Here is a 23,694-nt window from a genome sequence, read left to right as displayed (position 1 = left end):
CTGATGCTTGCTCAACCGTTCACAATTTCCTGAGCTTTTTTTATGTAGCAAAAAGGAGCGATCTGCACAGCACCTTCGATCGAGATTTGTTGCAGAACAAAATGTGGGGCAGGATAATCTTCCTCTAAATGAGCTCTGCACCCAAGCTTTCTTTATCCTCATTCTTTCCCGACTGCATCGAATCTGTCAAGCGAAATAAATGCCTCTTTTAGAACAATGAGATTTCAAGGTCATGCTTCATCATTCTTATTAATCTGTTCTTTCACCCAGTGAAAGAAGTATCCTATTTAGCCAACTGCTTCGCGAAAGATTATGTTAGAGGAACTAATTTGGCCTACATTTAATGTGTAGTACAGTCAACGGCAAAGATAATGGTAAGCAAATTGTCCACTGCTATTTTAATTACTTTTTACTCTACATCCTGTGTCGTTTTAAGGAATGAAACTATGTTGGTTCGAAGCAGGCATTGTTCTCTGCTAATTGACGTCATTATTTCAATTCATTGTCATCACATTGTGTAATTCAGATCGAATGAAAATGGTGATGGACAATTCGCCTACTGTTTCTTTCGCCGTTGGGTTTACAGTGCTGTGCATAGACATTATCAGACAGCGGCGAACACTGCCTTGGAAAGAAGAGGCGGAATATCACAGGGCGCTACGACGCCAGGGGACCCGGGTTCGAATCCCGGAATGGGTTCTTTGGGTAACAGCAAGACATATTCCTCTCTTCTCTGTAGAATGAAGGTGACTCAATGACGTTGATTTCATCCACATGGTGGTTCGTTCCTAAAGGTCAAATGTGGAGATTTGTTTTTGCATAGTTATGTAAACTATCCAATATGAAAGAACTAATATTATTTTACGAAAAGGTTAACAATTCTGACAAAAATAATAAGTGTGTACTTTTTATGCAAAATATATGTAAAAAATTTGCCAAAATGTGCAACGTAAATGTGGTTTTGTTTCGTTACATTTTGTCCGCTACGACGCTAGGGGTCGCCGGTTGCAATCCCGGGCTGGTCATGGGTGTTCTTTGTGCGTTCCATCATCAATTTCATCACATCATCACTCATCCTCGACTTCGCGATTAGCCAAAAGTGGCAGAAAAACGACCATAAAAGCGAAGTAAAGTAAACCAAATCAATGAAGTTAACATTTTGTCAAAACGCACACGTAAACAATTATTTTTGAAATATGACTTTTCAATAAAAACATGCATTTGCATATTAATGCTCATTCTATTAATCACCAATTAATCTATCCTCAGTATCAACAATTTTTCACCTCAATTTTACCCCACATTTTGCACATGTTTTCTTCAAGATAATATAAGAAAACACTACAGAATTCAAAGTGTGTGTGTAAAGAAAATGTATTTTCGGAGACAAATTTTTCATAGCATGACAACAGCTCCATCAAAATATACATGATTTTTTCATAAATTTCCTCCAATAAGTGTGGAACAAACATTCTTAAAACTTCCAATTGCAAATTAAACCGAAATATTTTGTATATCCTATGAAGGTTACTGCAAATCTGCCCATTGAAATCACCGCACGTGATGACTTACGATAGACCACATATTTTCATAAGATTTCTTCCTGGTGAATGTATGCAGGAATCTCGTTGCCCACATTGCTTCCAGTCTTCCCTTAGAAGAGGAAACGACTGTTAGTCCACGTTCACTCATGTTACAAGAGTGGAGAAGGAAGTGAAATTTTCCGCTTTACTCCAGTTGATTGCAATACATTTTCTTTGTTCTCTCCAAATCATAAGCACTGAACATCTTCCATGACGTCATTTCTCATTAAACAGTGTTGCCAACTAAAAAATAGCATTTTTCCTAATTTTGAGCAAATTTCCCTTCTTTTTACCAACCTGTATAAAATGAGAACTAGAGGCAGAGCTCGATTTTCATTTTCATGTACGTTATCAGCATTATAAAACTGGCAAGAATTGGCTACTTTGATGTAATATACTTTTTCATTGTTGAACAGTCATATTAAAATTCACATTATAGTAGATAGACATAAGATCTAAGAGAAATTTTCAGTTTATATTTTTTCACCAACAATGGGCCACTGGAAAAGCTACCGTTAGTTCATTCATTGTACACTGGACGCAACAAATACCAATAGTGTGGGCGTCGCCAGAAATTTTTTTAAGGGGGGTTCAGGTTTTGATAAAACTTGAATAGAAATAATAATAATGATGGTAATTTAGATAATTGTTATTATTTTATTATTATTATTATAAAGTAATGACTACTACAAAATAATGAAAACAAACCCATTTTATTCAAATTATAATTATTATAACCTTGGTCAGACAGATTAGTGAATATTCAGCAGAACTATTTATAATGTTTTGCATACAGTTTACTCACCTGCAAGAAAAAGTTCTAAACGTTAGTCGGAAATTTTAGTCATAAAGTTTATTCATGTGACCTGGATTTTGAAAGCTGTGAAACCATTTATTCTTTGGATTAACTGGTAGAATATGAAAACACAACCTTGTTCGATCTAACGCATTATTTACTCTAGTTATTCTGTTCGAATACAAACTAACTGAACTTGTTTTCTCTGTTATTCACTATCTATAAAAGTAACAAAGTTGCTGTAACTTCAAACGAACGATACCAATTTCCAAGGGCGGTCGATCGACCTGTTCACCCCCTCCCCTTTCTGTCGTCCTTTGTGGCGTCCACATAGACACTGCACTGCATGTTTTTGAAAGCCCCATACAGTCATATTATCTTTGGACCTCGTAGCTCCTATCCGCAGTCTATATACGTATTTTCAGGCTGTTTGATCTTTAGAAGGTAAGCATTCCTTGGGCCCCATCCAGTCAATGGGGTCTATGGGGTCCGGATCCTTCCCCCCCATTAACCTTACCAAGTACAAAACATTTGTTTACTGTTGTATAATGTGAATACGATTTATTTTTGCAGAACTTTCATAAAATATGGAGTAGATTTTGATTATACAGTTTGTGCAGTACTCACTAATAATAATAATACGCATAAGAATAACGATCAGCAGGAACTTTACTTTGTTAACCTTTGTGATATTCAATAAATAATAGATTTAAATTGTTCTTTTCAATTTCTTTCGTAGGACAGCGGTTTTTCTACAAATTTTAGTGATCCTAAATAAATACGTGCTGTTATATATCTGGTTCTTATATCATACTCAGGTAATAACTGTAACAATTATTAATTGACCTATAGTATTATTATTATTATTATTGATTTGCTTTATTTTACTTCACTTTTGTGCCACTTTTGGCTAATTTACTAAGATGGAGATGAGTGATGATATGATGAAATTGATGAATGGACACTCACAAACATCCATGCCCAGGCCGGGAATCGAACCTGGGACCCCTGGCATCGAAGCGCGATGTGCTAACCACTCCGCCACGGAAGCCGGCTATTATTATTATTATCTGACTGCCACGCGGGAGACCCGGGTTTGATTCCCGCTGTGTGTGATCTAAGGTCGGAATTTTTCCGGCCTTGTCCCCTCATAAAGCGGCTGTGGAGTTCAACCAGCCTCAAATTAATGGGTTCCCGGGTGTAAAGGCGACCGGAGCGTGGTGCTGATTACATCACCTCCAAAATGTCCTAGATCTCACATCCCCTAAATGTACCTTCAAGGCACGGTGCTAAATGCACGGGAAACTTTACCTTTACTTTTTATTATTAGTCACAAAAATCTTATCAAATTATTAATTTATAACTTTATTTCATTATATTTTATATTAATAATAAAAATGTAAGACGCTTCGGACCCCCTCTCGATAGATACGTACCTGCATCTAGTGTTTAAGATTTCTTTCTCTACGGCCCTATCTGCTTCTGCTGCTCCCTCGATGTTTAATTGTGCTAGGAAAACTTTTCCTTAATTTGATTTACTTCAAGTACGAGAAAAACATATTTCTTGGTCAAGACATTGGCAAGTAACTGGTGGATAGTTACGGGGTAGCATTCGATAATTATGCAACAATGACTTTGTGCAAGGGCTTGTGAAATGTGTTGTTTTCCACTGTTTCAGCTCAAGAATCAGCTAGCACTGTTGAACAGTTGAGCAGAGTAAAAAAAAAAACACCTATCAGGGCGTTGGCTGGACGGAATGCTTTAAAATGATGTTTCCGACGATTTGCTCACAGAACGATCCAATGGACCACACGGAACAGTGAACAGGAACAGGCTGGAAATGATGGAAATGGAAGCTGCATTGTGTCACCACAGAGGCTTATTCCCGAGACTAATGCCGATTTCACACCAGGTTGTTAAGCGACACGTGTCGCAACAAATTTGTGTGGAGCATTTTCATGCGCAAACGTTTTGTTCTTATAATATTTGATTTGATTCAGTTTATGTAACGTCCAAGCCGAGGGTGCCGCAGGATTTTTTATCAGGGGGGGGGGGGGCAGTGATAGAAACTTTTATTATCATTATTATTATTATTGTTAGTTACTACTCCTATTACTAATTTACAAATCATAAAATTCAAATTGAATTGAAAATACTTTGGCGTTGTAAGTTCAGAATCGAGTCTACTATTTAGATAGAAACTGGATTCGCCTTCCTTCCTTTCAATAAACATCTAGCTTATCACTTTGTTGATGAACAGTTCTTTTTGTAGTTTCTCACAATGCACAGATATCAATCAGAGTCCACTTAACCTACTGTCCTTCGTGGTACCTATGCTCCATGTTTTTACGTGCCGAAAGGTGCTGTAAAATAATAATAATAATAATAATAGTTGCTCTAACTTAAGTCACAGAAAATAATATTTTTTGTTATAAAATATAGCTTCAATTTCATCATTCCAATTACATCTGAGGGGGGCAAGTTCCCCCCCCTGACCCAACCCTGCGGTCGCCCTTGGTAACGTCGCGTTTCCTAGGGGAATGAAATATCAACATTATATAAGGGTCATTCCATGTCAAATCAGGCAGGAGTTGACCCTCATAGTCACCGATTTTGATGATATTTGGTACACAGCTTTGATTTTCTCCAAAACCAACACCTGTGAAAGGATGTTGCTGAAATATGATTATTACGAATTATATGAAGGTTGTTCAAAAGCTCTCTTCAATTAAGTATATCTCGGGAACGAATGAAAATGCTAAAAATATGGAAACAGTAACGTATAAATTAGCAATAACAACACAGAATGAAGCCAATTATCAAGTGGAATAACATCTGTCCGTGAACAGTAAGTATATATATATAATCGTATCCTTTAGCGTGACACAGATGAGAAGTCTCATCATAGGGACGCTGCAGCTCAGTTCATTGCTGATGCAGGACAAATTTCAATCTAATTTTTCTCCCTTATATCAAAAAACACCTTCTCAGTATGAAGAGGTAGTTAAAAATATCCAAAAATGAGAAAAAATCGTTTGGGGGGGGGTTTCAGCTGTTCAAACTTGAAATTTGAACATTTGAACAGTGTGTTCAAATTTTAATAAGTTTCAACATTTGATCATCTCATAATATGCAACCGTCTTTCCTCTTTACAACGAGCTCAAGAACGCTTCTGTATCTTCATTCGTTCCCGAGATATACTTAATTGAAAATAGCATGTTGCTCAAAAATGACATTTTGAACAACCTTCATATAATTCGTAATTATCATATTTCAGCAAAGTCCTTTCACAGGTGTTGGTTTTGGAGCAAATCAAAGCTGTGTACCAAAAATCATCAAAATCGGTGACTATGAGTGTCAACTGCTGTCTGATTTGACCCATAAAACAAAGTTGCGTATCTTATCCTGGTCTCTGTTTAGTTCTCGTATCACGATAATCACGATCTCGTTTAGAATCATCTCGTAATATTCAAGCTGTTTGGCAGTTAATACTTATGCATTCCATTATCTAGCCCATGCTGAATGCAATAACCGGCAGATTGTCCATAATTTAACAAAGGTCATTATTTTTACAACACGAATATACAGAAATATGTTTTCGATAAGAAAAGTTTTAATTTTTTATGTAACAGAAAAGACGTTTTGTGTTTTCCTAAAAAAAGTAAAGGTAAAGTGCTCCCCTGTGCTTAGCACCACACCATGAAGGCGTATAGGGAGTGTGCAAATATGTTGAACGAGTCCAAGGATGTTCGAATACGCAAGAAGCAAGAAAAACATTGTTGTCTATTCTTAGTGAATGTTTTGATCGGCAAGGAGTAAATTTTAAACATTATTTTTAAAAAAATAGTCAGGAACAATCTTATTTTTGTTTAGACTATTATTTCATTTTTCTGTGTGTGTGAGAGAGCCTTTGGCTTATCAATTACAGTAGCTGTTACACATACTCATGGTAGTGATTATTTTAATTCATTTGTCTTATTAAAATGTTAAAAAATATTTTGTATCTTATTTTATGTTATGTGAAACGGACAAGTGATTACCAGCAACTATTGATCGGATGTCGATATAAAAATGATAACTCGTTAAAAAGAAAAAGAATATGCGCTATCTGACAGTATCGGAATATAGTTTCAAAATTATTTGATTTCTGTAAAATGAATTTATATCTGATAGTATTTACAGGTAAGCGGGAAGGGGAAGGAGATGCACTTCTGTAACTTATAATGTAAGAAATCACAATCAGCCTTCACGGATACAATTGTCATACGGGCGTCCTTGAAATTGTATAATTAGCACAGTTTGTTTCTCAATTTCTTGATGAACATTTCCCATACATAATTAACCTTAATTTCATACTATCTGACGTCTTGAAGTTACTAGCTACAGGCGACACGTTTCGCTTGAGAACGAGCCAATCAGCAGTAAAGTTTTACACCGTAACGGAATGGCCTGCCGCACAAGCCTGCGTTCGATTGGTGAAATCCACAAGGGGTACGTGTCGCCTGTCGCTTCGGTGTGAATTCTCCCTTAAAACGAAGAAGCCGTACATGATGCAAGTTTGCTTTTCAGAATAACATGTAAGTTGTAGGGATTTCAGAGTGTTTTTCAATAAGTCCCTAAGAATGGCAATTTTGTCCTGACTGTGCAAGTCTGGGAATTTTTGGATCGACTCAGCTGTGATAATCATTTTAATGTTCTCTTAATGCTTACGTACCCCATTACATAAAGTAATACTTCTCAAGAAGTCAGTATGTTCATTGGCCACGTTTGATAAAGGTTAGAACTGCTGATCGAAAAAGGGAGGTTTAACCTTCACCATCCCTTCAAAGACACGCAACTGATTTCGAAACAGAACTGCAGTTGAACGTGTAATGAACTCATTATGGCATGTCAGTGGTCGACCATGATAAACGATCCAGATGACAAGGATAACAAAAACTAGATGTGCCGGTATGAAAATTAATAATGGGATCTCCCTTTGTGCACTATGTGCCTTCCGGTAAGTGAGAGTTCAGCGTGCGTGTATTGTGGATGTGGACCTTCACTTTCCAAGGTCATTCGCTGATTGCGCCAAAGATATCACAAACCGGGTAGACTCCCTCATCCCGTGTTAGCGTGACTAATTCACAATAACCTAAAACATTGCTGATAACATTCACTTAAGCTGCTCGTCAAGTCAACCTTGCAGCAGGTTTTATGTATCAATCCGCGCGAGAACTGAGCTCAGAATCTTCCGTGCCAGTCTTTCCTCAACCGCCGAGCTGCTTACATCGCAGACACTGAGAAAATCCACAGTATTGCCAACCGCACAACACATCAAAACCCGCATGCATGTCAAGTGGAATGTATTTTTGCTTCTCTTTGTCTCCTGAAACATAAAATTTTAAAAGTACTTTCTGCGCATAGATTATTTAATAAATGTGTCATTACTTAATATAAATGCGAAATATCTTCGAAACATGAGAGCGTGTGTGTATATTTCGAGCACGCAAAAATAAAAATGAACAAAGATAAAAGTAAACAACGATAGGCCCTCTTGAATTTAATGACAATTTTTTTTTTTTTTGGTTTAGAAAGAAATACATTTATGAAAAACGTGGTTGCTTCGTCCGCAATACATCCGTTCCTGTAAGACACACGCAATTCAAGTTATACCACCAAAAAAACATGATTTGTTATTGGTGATATATACAATCAGGTGCATTGTCTGTCGCTATTACTCTGGTTTCAATTTATGAATCACTTCACTAAACCAGGATTCAAATCTTGGTCTGTCCATTTCTTGCGGATAATCACCCTTCCCTTTCTTTGCGCGGAACAGTAAATATGCACCTTCAACAAAGCTTTCATTGCCGCCAGTGGGTGAAACAATAAGCCTCCCCCTTCCCCTCATCGTTGGTTTCTTCAGCCCTGGCGTGGTTTTGCATGCTGGTATCCTTCCATGTTTTATTCCCCCTTCCCCCACCCACCGAGTTGAAGGACGTCTCGTCCAAATAATAAACATGTTTCTTCTCACTGCGATATCTTTTAATACCGCGGAGATTCTTTTGTCGTCAAAAAACAAACAATCGTTTCCTCTTGCTAAACTCAAACAGCAAATCATTCAACACCCGTGATACAATTCGTGCGCACATTGACGGCAAATCACCTCACGCCCTGTTTTACTTTGATCTTGTTGCCGCAAGGAGGATTATGCATTCAAAACAACTTGCTTGTCTTTGAAGAAAATTTCCCTTCGGACGAAGTCCAAAATAACATTAGGGTAAAACCGCGCGCTGAACAGTAGATTCAGCCATTCTCGCCGCTCTACAATAAACATAGGGTTAAAAGAGTGGGATGTGCAACACTGGTATCGCCGATTGCACGCGTTCTGCAACGCATTCAGTCTCGCTCGACTCGCTCTAAAGTTTCAGTGTCTCTTCAACGCACTACACATTGCAGTTGGCGAATCTACGGTTCTAAGTTCGTCTGCACAGTGATTGCAACCAATTAAGTCCATACCTGCTAATGGATGTACTATTTTGTCTGTATATTACAAATTAAATAACTGTTTTCTTGCAAGTATGCAGTTGTGTCGGAATAGAACCCGTCTCAGTGGAACTATGTTCTTGCGCGCACGTTTGGAACTACATATGCGAAAACCTGCTGCAAGGTTGACTTGACGAGCAGCTTAGTGACCTCTGTATTCTACAGACTTGCAGAAAATCGTGATCTAGTTTTGAACAGGCCTTGTTTGAATGTTGTCCTCTCCACCTTGCCCTAGTCAACCAAAACAAATTAGCATTAATCGAAAGCAAATACAAAACTTGCAACACGCTGTAAACCCATAGAGGTGTAAAGTCAATCTACCAATCAGTGGTGTGTGCAAGAATTTGTAACAAAATGTCAACTAGCTTCAAGTTCTGTGCATAAGTTGTGGCAGTGTGGCACTACTCCAAATTATCACATTAGCTTCTAGCCAGCCCAAATAGACTGCAAGAGAGAGTTTCTGAGTTCATTTGTAGTAAAACTATAATCACAGACAACACACAGAAAGAGTTGGATAAAGAAAGAGAGAGTAAAATAAGAGACAAAAATGTAGATAAACAGAGAAACATAAGATTGATTGATTTTATTGATTTCGTTTATTTTCTTCGATTTTCTGCCACTTTTGGCTGAACGCGAAGATGAGGATGAAACGTAATAAGATGAAACTGAAAGTACGTACAATTACAAGACCACTAGCAATAACAACTGCAAATGGGTCACAATTTGCTAATAGAAAAAATTAAAGAACAGATTTGGTTTCAATAGCAAAACAATTCTCTGGATGGAAAGTTTTCTCGCAAATAGAAAAATCTCAACGAAAATAGGATGTTCACTTTCCACCGAGCAGTCAGCACACAGGGACAGAACACAACAAGGTCAGTCATCTGCAGTCTCTCATTACGACTGCACTCGGCGAATTTGCTCCCTTGAAAACTCAGGGTGAGAGAAAACAGGAAGCCCTGGATTACCCCTCAAATTATTAAATTAATATCACAGAAGAACCGCTTGTTCAAGAAAGCGGTGCATCCTTCTTGTGACTATACGTGGGAGCAATACAAATCTTTTAGAAATCATTGTACAACAATTACTAGGCAGGCAAAAGTAAATTACTACAGAGGTATGGTGAACCAGACCACTAGCAATAACAACTGCAAATGGAAGGTTATCAATGAGATCACGGGTAGAGAATCAAAAACTACAATTAATCATTTACTAGTCGACAATGTCCTCCTAACGAGCCCGTCCGACATAGCTCATTATTTAAATATTCATTTTTCTAATATCTGCAAAGCATCGGCGCACGTTAATCCTGGCAATTCGAACATAAATATTCTAAGAAAAGACCCCAATTCAGCTGTTGTCCAACAAATTGAAGAGTTCACATTAAAATCTGTTAAGGTCGATGAAGTTTTGGCAATTCTTAATAAATTAAACGTAAAAAAGGCAGGAGGTTCTGATGGCATTCCCAACAGCGTTCTGGTGGTTTTGGCCCCACTTATAGCGGAGCCCTTCGCCGACATAATAAACACGTCCTTCAAACGTGGCCAATTTTCAACGAGCTGGAAGCACTCCATAATAACCCCAATTCGCAAATCTGGATATCCTTCCCTAGCGTGTAACTACAGGCAGATTTTCTTAACCCCAACATTAAGCCGAGTTATGGAAAAAGTAATAGAGAAGCAACTGACAACTTTCCTGGAAGTCAACAATCTGATGTCTGATCGACAGTATGGATTCAGGAAGGATGTATCCTCGGAATTATTACTACTTAGTTTAATTAATGAATGGCGCGAGACACTGGACAAAAAAAGCAATTCCCTAGTTGGATTAATTTCCCTGGACGTATGCAAAGCCTTCGATACCGTTGATCACAATTTGCTAATAGAAAAATTTAAGAACAGATTTGGTTTCAATAGCAAAACAATTCTCTGGATGGAAAGTTTTCTCGCAAATAGAAAAATCTCAACGAAAGTAGGATGTTTATTTTCCACCGAGCAGTCAGTGCCTGCAGGCATTCCACAAGGCTCTATACTTGGCCCAAAATTATTCGACCTATTTATTGACGATATCACGCTAATAAATTCAGATTTATCGATTACTCTGTACGCAGATGACTGCCTTCTCGTCCATGTAGGAGATACGTACCAGGATGTAAAGGAGAAAATGGAAAACTCATTCCCCAGAGTATTAAATTGGTACAACATCAACAACCTGAAACTTAACGTTGAAAAGACGAAGACCATGGTGCTTCACACCGGTAAGGGAATCCCGGCTAACACGATAGATATTACCCTTAATGACGCCAGATATAATTCGGAATCATTATCGACCCTCAGCTAAATTTTAATCTTCAAATAAATAACTATATTCGTAGAATCTATCACCATATTTACATATTTCGAAAATATCTCAATAGAAATCTGAGTAGACATTTCTACCTTTCCTTTATTCGTCCCGTATTCGAGTATGGTGCTAGTCTTATTTTTGGCGGTAACTTAACTCATCTGAAAAAAACTTGAAACAATCCAAAGCAATTGCTTAAGAATCATACACATGCACCCCCAAGAATATAATTCTCAACAATTGCGCAAGATTTACAATATACCCACAGTCACTTCGAGAATACATTACATCTACCTGAATAAGGTATGCCATAGTATACATAACAAATCATCTCCATTGCATCATAGGATTAAGCTCCGTTCTGAGTTCAGCACCCGAAACACCAGATCGTCCTTACATAGAGACCTAGTAATCCCCAAACCTAACAAAAGCAGATTTGGTCAGAAGTCTTTCTCGTACCTAGGAGCGGTAACCTGGAATTTACTCCCGACGAAGGTCAAACTCAGTACCAGCAAAGCGCAGTTCTGTCGTCTTCTACGTTCATATGTATATAAATTCTAACTCCAGTAATATTATTTTCAGTGCTTACCCCCCCTCCCCACCATTCCCCACCCACACACATATATTTTAAAATTTCCATCCCTGTACTTCGAACAGCAATTCCATACACACTCATATCCAAACCCACACAACTTTACACTTTCTTTTCTTCTAAATGTGTATAACTCTCAAACTTTCTTTATTACATTGTTACTATAGAACACTATATATACTATTGTAAATTCATCACATTTTCCTTATATGTAGCTTTTGCATATATTTTTTTTTTACTATATAGGGCATCAAGTCATTATTTGTATTAATTTTGTTCAAAATGAAATGTTGTATGGCTTAATTGTAACCCTCTGGAGATAATAATAATAATAATAATAATAAATCCCATAGAGGATTATACTGATTGTGAGTCCAGACGCCAGATGTCGTTAATCTACAAAATGAAGCCCAGGTTGTACAGTGGGATCCATGAGTATTACCGTGCAAATTGTCCATGACTATTTTCATTAAAATTTCTCTTACATACTATATGTTTTTAAGCTATGGATTTTTATGTATGATGGTGCAGAAGTTGTCAACAGCTTGTTTTGAGTTTTCTTTTCATTCTTGAAGCTCTTATTAGGTCAAATAAAGTACGCGAACATGGTGATGGACAATTTGCAGGGTAATACTCATGGATCCCACTGTACTACGTGGAAGAAAAATTGGCATTTGGGTCCCGTTCCACCCCCAGAAGCAGAAGACGAAAGGGAGGGAAAAAGAAATTGAGAGATATAAAAACAAAGCAAGGAAGAAACATAAAGATAGATAAAGAGATAAGAGAGGAAAAGAGACAGACGACAGACAGGGAAAAAGAGGATTTTAGCAGCCACAATCCTCCAAGCAGATCCCAACAAAATTCTCTAGTGACGCCACTGCTCCATATACAGAATAACCTTGGAATAAATATGCACGTAACTGTACAGTGGGATGCACAAACATTACAATGCAAATTATCTATCGCTTTTCATTTATGTTCCTCTTACAGTGTGCGTGGAATTCTACTGATGCAAAGGCTGTCGCTTTGAGAGAAACAAATTGACTGATCATAGTGATGGACAATTTGCCAGGTAATATTTAGGAATCCCGGAAAATTGTCCATCACTATTTTCGTTAATTTCCCTCTTGCACCCTGTGTGTTTCTAAGGAATATATTTTTAATTTGCTGGTGCAGAAGTTGTAAGCAGCTTATTTCGAGTTTTGTTTCAATTATTGAAACTAGCCATTGCCTGAAACAAAGAGAATATACATAGTTATGGACAATTTGTTTGCTAATACTTATGCATCCCACTGTAAAATCGGCGGCGAAGACAACAGTAGACAAATTGTTCATTGTTATTTCCATTCTTTTGTCGTCATTCCGTGCTGTTTTAAGAAAAAAATGTTCTGATGCTGAAGTTGGCGTCGTCCTATGCTTACCGGTGTTTTTCTTTTAAATCATTGTCTCCCCACAATGTGAAGAAGCCGGGTGAATGTGTTCATTCACGGTAATGGACAGTTCGTCCACTTTACCTTTGCCGTTGGCTGTGCGACAGAGGCTGTTGATAATCGACAAGGAAATATGTTTATTGAGCTGCCAATCTTATGTACAGTGTCTCTCAAAAGTTTTTGGACAACGACATTTTAAACTAGGCAACCCAATTTACACAAAGCGTTGGTGGGTTGCGTGTAGAGTTAGGCTCAATTTCAGGGTTGCCACATGCACAATAGATATTTATAAAATACGCGAAAGAAATAAAAACAAAGACGTGAGAGAAAACGAAAGGTGACAAAGGAGAGGAAAAAGAGAGAGCGAAAGGAGAAGAGGAAAAGTAGAAGAGAGAAGAAAGAAAGGATAGACGAGGAGAGGAGATGTAGTGAGGAGACGAGAAAAGGAGAGTGGAGAGTAAAGTAAAGGAGAGAGAAAGAGAAGAACGAAAAGAAGAGGAAAGTGGAGAGTAAAGTAAATGAGAGAAAAAGAGAATAACGAAAAGAAGAGGAGAAGAGTGCAGTGGAGTCGGAAATCTAAGACAGGAGAAGAGATACGAGGTGGAGATGAGTGGGATGGAGATAAGATGCGAGAAAAGTAGGGAAGGCGATATGAGATAAAAGCAGAGCGAGCAGAAGGAGGGGAGAGGAGAACGAGAAGAGAAGAACAGAAGGGACTGAAGAGAAGAGTTAGTTGCAGAAAATATCGTACCAGCGTCAAGAATTGATACATTGGTCAAATTATCGACATGAAACATTCAATAACATTTTGAAATGTATTAGATTGGTTCGAAATGCCTTTTGACTTAGTTCAGAGCAAGGTAAAATCTTCCATGTAAGATCTTTGATTTTACCTGCGATTATACCACTAAAAACATGAATGTAATTTGAATATTTATAAGAATTATCCAATTTTTGTCCACTTCTCGGTTCGTTGAAATGAAGACTTTGCAATTTAATATTTTCCCTCCCCCCATCGTTAATTCCAAACTGAATCATTCCGTTCCACACGGCGTGGACAATGAACACAATGGGATAGGTGTAAAACTTACGAAAATTTTCTGCCACCGGAAGGATTTGAACCTACGACCATCAGATTGACAGTCCTGGACGGTAAACACTACCCTACAAGCTTTCGCTCCTAGAAGTAAGTAGAAGGAGCTGACCAATGTGAAATGTAGATGCAACTCTCCTCCTACATGTAATGTGCAAACAATACTTGTTTGTAACAAAGAAAACGAAGGTAGTACGACTCGGCGAAAACATTTAATGGAGAATTGCACATGATGAAAACTTTTCAATCGATATTTGCGGAAGTATCCTTGCATTGAACTCGTGTGGGAAAGGGGTAAAATTAGTATGTCCTGAATTGCCACAAATATAAATAGTTATTTCATTAATATTTGTCAATGTCTTTGAAGCAGTACACAATTATCGTTAGAGTATCATAATTCACGATCTTATACATGAAAATATCCCTTTTAATGCGTGTCAATTCATTTATTTGTTTATTTTTTATAAATTCCATATGCAGAACAATGTAGCCACTATACACTGCTATTACAAATAATGTTACCATGCTCTTGTTTATAAAAAAAGGAGAATTAAAAAAAAGAACACCTAGTATGGAGGATCGAACCTGGGACCGTTGGCAGCCCAATCGAGAACTCTAACCACTATACCACGCCCTTACCTTCGAGTGGAACAACAATTTTTAAGTATTCTGTCCCTCCAATATTGTAAATGTCGTTGGGTATACATGTAGTTGACCTTTTACTTTAATTTTGAATTGCTTTCTTGTAGTATAGCAGATATCTTCGAGAAATAATTTTCGAAGTTATGAAGAAAAACTAGAATATTGGTAGTTGCGAAAATGCGAGTTATTTCTTCTAACTTATTATTGTGATTAGACATTATTAATGGAAAATATCTAGAGGCTTGTTTCCCTTGGAGTTCTTAATTATTCTGTCGCGTGAATATTGTAAACGTTATCCTGCAAAAAGAAGTTCAATACTCTGATATAGCTCTGTACTTCTAGAATTACTCTATACACATGCATTTGAAATTTAACTCTGAATTTATTTCTTCGTTGTTTCTTCAATCGCAAATATCGATTGAAAAGTTTTCATCATGTGCAATTCTCCATTAAATGTTTTCGCCGAGTCGTACTACCTTCGTTTTCTTTGTTACAAACAAGTATTGTTTGCACATTACATGTAGGAGGAGAGTTGCATCTACATTTCACATTGGTCAGCTCCTTCTACTTACTTCTAGGAGCGAAAGCTTGTAGGGTAGTGTTTACCGTCCAGGACTGTCAATCTGATGGTCGTAGGTTCAAACCCTTCCGGTGGCAGAAAATTTTCGTAAGTTTTACACCTATCCCATTGTGTTCATTGTCCACGCCGTGTGGAACGGAATGATTCAGTTTGGAATTAACGATGGGGGGAGGGGAAATATTAAATTGCAAAGTCTCCATTTCAACGAACCGAGAAGTGGACAAAAATTGGATAATTCTTATAAATATTCAAATTACATTCATGTTTTTAGTGGTATAATCGCAGGTAAAATCAAAGATCTTACATGGAAGATTTTACCTTGCTCTGAACTAAGTCAAAAGGCATTTCGAACCAATCTAATACATTTCAAAATGTTATTGAATGTTTCATGTCGATAATTTGACCAATGTATCAATTCTTGACGCTGGTACGATATTTTCTGCAACTAACTCTTCTCTTCAGTCCCTTCTGTTCTTCTCTTCTCGTTCTCCTCTCCCCTCCTTCTGCTCGCTCTGCTTTTATCTCATATCGCCTTCCCTACTTTTCTCGCATCTTATCTCCATCCCACTCATCTCCACCTCGTATCTCTTCTCCTGTCTTAGATTTCCGACTCCACTGCACTCTTCTCCTCTTCTTTTCGTTATTCTCTTTTTCTCTCCTTTACTTTTCTCTCCACTCTCCTCTTCTTTTCGTTCTTCTCTTTCTCTCCTTTACTTTACTCTCCACTCTCCTCTTCTCTCATCTTTGCTCCATTTTCCTCATCTCTCCTAGAATCTTTTTCCATTTTCCTCACTACATCTCCTCTCCTCGTCTATCCTCTCTTTCTTCTTTCCTCTACTTTTCCTCTTCTCCTTTCGCTCTCTCTTTTTCCTCTCCTTTGTCACCTTTCGTTTTCTCTCACGTCTTTGTTTTTATTTCTTTCGCGTATTTTATAAATATCTATTGTGCATGTGGCAACCCTGAAATTGAGCCTAACTCTACACGCAACCCACCAACGCTTTGTGTAAATTGGGTTGCCTAGTTTAAATTGTCGTTGTCCTAAAACTTTTGAGAGACACTGTACCATGAGCTTCACGGATACAGATTAGTTTCAAGTTTAAGCTGCTTTTGTGAAGCTTGACCAGGCGGCAAAGAGAGCACGAAACGAACAAAAAAGAGAGGAAAGAAAAGGTTGGAAAAAAGTAAACGTCCGAGTAGCCTGTGAAAATATTGGCGCCCCGTTGAATTAATTTTGTTGTCAATATTTCGTACAGAAATAAAAAAAAACAGCATTGCATGCGATTTCTTTATGATGTGATGTGCAAGCAGTGGCGCAACCACAGGGGGGGTGGCATTGCCCCCAACCTTCGACGAAAGCCAATTCTAGGGGGGCAAGGGGGTAAACATTGACGGCCAAGGGCACCTGCAGGGGGGCACTGAGGAGCCATTTCTCCCCCTTGATTTCAAATTATATGCAAATAAAAATACATTTCGTAAAATTCTCTTGCTCGCTTTGCTCGCAACACCTTCTTTTCTCAGTTTCGTCAAGTTCAGAGCCATAGATGGAGGTCGGCGGGAGTCGATCATGGGCGCCAAATGATCTAAATGGAAAACAGTTGTGAAAAAGAAAACGCCTTGGCTCCCCGTGATATTATTTGCGCCCTATTAGGGCAAATAGCGGGGGTCAAGGGGGCAAACATTGACGGCCAAGGGCACCCCCCCCCCTCTTCGATTTCAAATTTTATACATATAAAAATACATTTCGTAAAATTTTCTTGCTCGCTTCGCTCGCAGTGCCGGCGGGAGTCCGCCATGGATCCCGAGCGATCTTAATTTAAAAAAGAAACATTGTAAAAGAGAGAATGCCATGGCGTCCAGTGAAATTAAATTTATTTGCGCACTATTAAATCAATATTGTTTTCAATTGCAAAAAATATTATTATGATTATTTCTGTAATGTGATGTACTTAGATAATATATGTTGTATATATGTATTGAATACACTTTGAATACGTACGCAACTTAGTGTTAGCAATTTGCATATGTATTTTTTTATTTTCTGTCGCTCCATATTCCATATGTGTAAAACATATGTTGTACTTGAAAGTTATACATGTTATATGTATAAAAACAATTATCTTCGAAATGCATTTATCATTCATTTTCTGCCATTCAAAAATTCAATTTGTTTGCCTGTTTTCCATTATTAGCTAATGTGAAATTGACGGTGTTGAAAAAATATTTCAAATCTTTGATGCTATCACTAGTAATAATAATGTCATTATTGTTATTATTATTATTAGTAGTAGTACATTTATCCTGGTACTTGCCCCCTCCAGACAAAAATTCGTGGTTGCGCCTCTGTGTGCAAGGTGTCGATTGATGATTGAAAGTATGTACAGGAGCATTTTAATGAAGCGATTATGAAGGTTTATACTATTTAGCTGCATGAGGAGACCATGGGCGTAATTAGGTACGGGTTAGGGGGGCTAAGCCCCAAGAACCTGACATTAGCCCCCCCCCCCAACGCATGCGGCATATGCATAAAAAAATAAATTAAGGAAAGAGAAATATTGAACATAGAAAGGGAAATTGTAGTGGATCGCAAAGAATTCTTAAGGAATTTATGCAGAAGAGAAAAAAAAGAGCACTTACATAAGGCAATTACATAATTTGTGTAATATCTTAGTTCTTTCCACGTAACTAATTGCAAGTGCTTCTCAGACCTTTGCTTTGCAGCATTATAATTTGTTCATTACCATGAACACTGGGTTACTCAATAATTACAGACTAAAAATATACCTTCTTTATCCTAAAGAAGGAGTGCGTTCTTTAATAAATTTGCAACCATCTGTAATAGTGCATTTATTTCTTTCATAAAAGTAACACCCGACTTAAACACAATTCCATTTCCTTTGGATAAGATGATCTCCTATTTCCAAAGGAGAATGCCCGTGTTGATTCTCGTAATGGATAAAAGCATGAATAATGTTAGCCGCATTTAGACCCCCAAGTGGACGGACGCAACTACGCCTATGGAGGAAACAAAATATTCTGTTATGAAATAATGTTTTGTCTTGGTGTTCTTTTAACCCAGATGCGCCTTAAATGTTCTAATATTTTCTCTGTAAGTTGTAATAATTATATAATTATAGATACTCAGTTCACTACATAGTAACGCACTTTAAACTATCTAATAGAACAGACAGATAAATAATACCAAATATGCATTTTGTCGAAGGACAATTTCGTGTTTCGGGCTGACCTCCAACTTCCACTGTAAACTTTCGGCCAATTATGCTCTGGCGTCAGCACTTACGGCCAATATAATCCTCTGTTATGGATCAATTGTGAAGACATTCCACTAAACCAATCCAAAGACTACTGGCGCCGAAAACTTTGAAACCATTCTAATTTAGTGGAGTGGCTTGAAACAATGGCTGGAGCATTCCATTCACATGGATTGCCTCTATTCACACGATACCAGTGTTGGATTGGCTTAGTGGAATGTCTTCAAAATTGGCCTCTTGTAAATGGTCCATTAAGCTGTGCATTGTCCTATGTTTTGCCCATTATATGTGCTTTACAGCCTCAGCTTTTAACTAGATAAGGAGGTTTTAGTCCTCGGGAGACATATATTGATTTTTGCTACGGAAAGGAGTTGAATTTTGATTGATTGATTGATTTTATTTATTTTACTTCTTTTTTCTGGCACTTTTGGCTAATCGCGAAGATGAGGATGAATGCTGATAAGTGAACAGTACAAACCCAACAGAGGATTTATCCTGGCCGTAGGTCCAGGCGCCACAGCCTCGTTGGCATGCAAATATTGCAGTTACCAAGGTGTACTACGTGGAAGTGAGGTTGACATTTTGGTGCCTTCTCAAAAGCCCATCCCTTACATCCCTGTAAGAGGCTGGAGACCGTATATCAAGAGATGGGTGCAAATAACCTAAGTGATGACACGCCCAGAATTTTAATTTTAGATCAATTCAATCTCGTCTTAGTGAACTTTGCTCAAGTTAAGACAAAAAAATGCTTTTTGTTGTGAGGTTGAGACAAAATTAATATCAGTTATACTATGGATGCCTTACAGGCTGTTTGCATACAAATATTTTTTTTCTAAAAAAAAGTGTAAGTTAGGAGAACATTTGTTCAGTGGCGTGCCCAGGATTTTCGAAAGGGAGGGGTTATGTATACTTTTTCATAGTAGTCAGCCCTCATTTTGTCCAATTTTCCAACCTTTGACGTTCTCTTTTTAGGAATACTGGGCGAAAGGGTGGTTATAACTCCCATCAACCCCCCCCCTTGGGCACTCCATTGTATTTCTCATAAGCAGGGAGTGCGCAGAATTCGATGTGGGTGGGGTGGAGCACCAAAATTTATTCTTGCCCGGGCACGGAAATCTCTGGTTACTGGTTTGCCCCATCATCATGATTGGCCAAAAATGACAGAAATGTGACGTGAAATAACCAAATACCAATTCAGCACAATAAGCACTGCATGTTGTTCCCCCTCCCATTTCTTTTTTGATAGAGCCTCAACACGATCGTTTGTCACAAAAAGTTTGTTCTGAGTGCACTTTGTGAACAGATATGTTGATCTGATGGCGTCATGGTAACATCATTTATTTATTTATTTATCATTATCTTCAACAGAGATATATCCTCCAATGACAGAAGGCGTACATAATAATAATGCTAATAATAATGAATAGTAATTACCAGAGCTAGGAATTTTAGGTGCAAAAATTTGCCAATAAAAATGCAAAAAAAGGTGCCAATTTTTGTACAAAAAAGGTGCTAAAATAGGTGCTAATCTTCAGATGTAAAATTTATTGTGAACAGTGCATACATATATGATTCAACTTGTCTGGATAAACACACAGAGTATTCTCTGGTTTTAAATCGTTTAATATAACTAAGCAAAGAAAATTCTCTGATGCATTAGAAAGCGACATAAAGGAAAACATGCTTCTTCTTACTTGCTTAGAATTAGTCATCTAGAAAATTGTTAAAATAGATTACATTCAAAATTTCTATGTTCTTCTGAGTGAGGCTACATCTGCGGTCACTAAGCAGATACAAGTGGTGCGTATTTTGTTTTCAACTGGTAATCCCCATCCTTGTTGGTTGCGACTTCTTGAACATCAGTGGTTTTGGATCAAAACAGCCCACTGTGCTTTCTTTTCAGGACACTGCTTCTCCAGTTTTGTGATTGCAGTAGTAAGGAAAGAGAAGCCATGTACAATATAGAGTTCATCTTGCAATTCCTGTTTTTAAAAGCATGGGTTTCACTTGATGTCTATTGAGAGGTGCTACTAAAATGTTCAAAACGTACCTGTTTTGCCTATCTGTGGTTTCATCTAGTATGAAATAGACTGGATGGTCAGCTACTATTTGCCTGATCTGCGAGATTTTAGCTTCATAAAGAGGTTGAAGGTAAGATTCCATTACGGTGCTCTCATCTGGAACTGACTTCCCAGTATATTTTTGCAAATATGATTTCATGACAGGATTGTTAAGTTTCGAAAGAGATATTCCACACACTATAAATGTCCTTGCTGTCTCACTGAAAAATTCATTTGTATTTCTGGAACTCGAAGATGCAAGCGCCTCACCAATGAATTGCTGTCGCTTCCCACCTTTACCATCTCGTAGTTCTTTATTCCTGACGTGCTTCCCACTTTGTAGATGCTGCACAACCCGAGTGCGTTGGTGTTTGTCATCTGCAGCAATAGAAATATCACACACATCACACCTCAGAACAGATCCATCACTGAATGCCGTCACCGCTAAACTGTTTAACAATGTCGTGCAGTTTCCCAACATTTACTGTATGGTTTGGCATGGTGAACAAGCAAATCCGATGCATCGATCAGTCGATCACAGACTGCAGTTACCTTGCTAGCTGAGATAGGAGAAGGAAACTAAAAGAAACAGCTTTCCTACAACAAGTCGTAAACAATACAGCATAGGACAAAAAGAGCACAACTTCTAGCAATTGTAACGCGTCATTGTTGGCACTGTTTAAAGTCCGCGCGCTTACTACATTAATGTCCAAGAACTGAAGAAAGCCGATTCATTGTTGTGCGGTAAAGAAGAATCGCGTGCCAAGAAGCCGTGCTTCGAATGTGGGTGGGGTTAAACAGCGTGCGAGTTGTATTTAAAAAAATGATAAAGATGCAAAAAGGGTGAAAAGGTGCAAAAGGTTCTGAGATTGTGAAAAAGGTGGAAAAAGTTCTGAGATTGTGAAAAAGGTGCAAAAAGGTGCAACCGAAACACCATGAGTAGAGTTCATTACATGCTTATTTTGGGGATGAGTCACTTTTTTACCCATTTTCGCACATAAAAATTTAAGGTGCAGCACCTAAAATTCCTAGCTCTAGTAATTACATAATTACACAACTACAATTACAATAGATACATATGCAATCCAGTCAAAAATTGTATTCATTACATAAGACATACAGAACAGTTTATAAATAAAATAAAGAAAAAATAATAATCATATAATCTTGAGTATAAATACAGTTATTAAGTATTAACTATCACATATTCGTACTTTCAGAATTGACTCTAATGTTTTCTTGTAAGTCAAGAATGTCATTGAAAAATCTATGGAATGATTATTAATCATAATTTCATTATACGATACATATCACAAATTATATTAATCGGGCCGCTCTTAAATTTTTGGGTTTTTGGAATTTTATGGATGAAAATATCTCGACAACGTAAATTATTCTTCATTATATTAAACTGAAGTTGTCATCCCTTTGTAATGAAGACATCCCGGGTTCTATACCCAGTAGAGACACACAGGGGTCGGATCTCACTTTAAACTGCAAGTACCGTCCCGATTATCCTATCATTGCATAATGTGGGCTTAAAACAAAAACCTCAAACTCGAAACCGCCACGGGCCTCCACCGGAGATCGAACCCGGAACCCCTTGATTACAAGGCGTCATCATTATCACTACCCTATCGGAAAGCACGACACTCGCAGTAATAATTGTGATAATACTGCAGAAATGCCTTAGCTTTGCACAAATATATTAGCAAATCACAAAGGATTGACAATATTTTGAATCAAATAGTGTTCTTGATGGGGATGATACATGTAAATAATTGTGAGAAAATTAACTTGTTCTAACTAGCAGTTATGCTTACTGTGCTAATTGTGTGCAGAACAAGGGCGTAATGAAAAGAGAGGTTGGCGGGTCGATCTGCGGCCTCCGCCCTTGATAAATGTGCTTTGTCACTTTCATTTAATCATCATTCAACCTCATCGTTACAATAAGCCAAGGTAGTAGAAAAACGTCGTAAGTAAATGAATTAATCAATCTTCTTCAAAAAATCTCCAAATGAACGTATTGTGTACAGTGGAATGCACAAGTATTGCTCGGAAAATTGTCATGACTATCTTCGTTAATTTTTCTCTCACATCCTACGTATTTTTAAGAAATGGATTTTTAAGTATGATGGTGCAGAGGTTGTCACGGGGTTGTTTGGCGTTTAGTTACAATCCTTGAAGCTCTCGTTGCATAAAGCGAATAGAATAAACGTGGTGATGGGCAAGTTGCTTGGTAATACTTATGCACCCCACTGTACCATCATCTCTGTATCTGGATTCCTAGAGTAAAAAGAGTTGAAGTTCTGTGCAAAGGAGAGGGATCAAGTTATTTTCTATTTGCCACTATTTTCTATTCGACTTCAAGTTCATCTGCCACCATTATAAAATCCTAGGTATGCTACAGGTACGTGGGATCCTTGAGTATTACCGTGCAAATTATCCATGACTATTTTCATTAATTTTTCTCTTACATCCGATGTGTTTTAAGCGATGGATTTTTCTGTATGAGCGTGCAGAACTTGTCAACAGCTTGATTTGAGTTTTCTTTTAATTCTTGAAGCTCCTATTGGGTCAAATAAAGTACACGAACATGGTGATGGACAATTTGCACGGTAATACTCATGGATCCCACTACAGACGCTTAAATTATGTTCACATACGAACATTGAGAATACACTACTCTGAAGCAAGTTATCCTGTGCTGTGCATGTGAATATTATTATACATTTTATTTTATTTTCTGTTTATGCATGTTGAATTTATTATTAATTA

The 23,694-nt window shown here is 37.7% G+C and overlaps 1 protein-coding gene across 2 annotated transcripts in view; it reads left to right on the top strand.

Moving 5' to 3' along the window:
- The window catches only part of LOC145979468 (A disintegrin and metalloproteinase with thrombospondin motifs adt-1-like), a 183,514-nt gene that overhangs the window by 39,830 nt on the left and 119,990 nt on the right, over positions 1-23,694 (top strand). The gene's annotated exons all lie outside the window — the stretch shown is intronic.

This window comes from Lepisma saccharinum, chromosome 26, assembly GCF_977018435.1.
Source record: "Lepisma saccharinum chromosome 26, izLepSacc3.1, whole genome shotgun sequence".
Classification (NCBI taxonomy): Eukaryota; Metazoa; Arthropoda; class Insecta; order Zygentoma; family Lepismatidae; genus Lepisma; species Lepisma saccharinum.
Note: the sequence above shows the minus strand (reverse complement) of the source record. Positions and strands in the feature narration are given on the sequence as shown.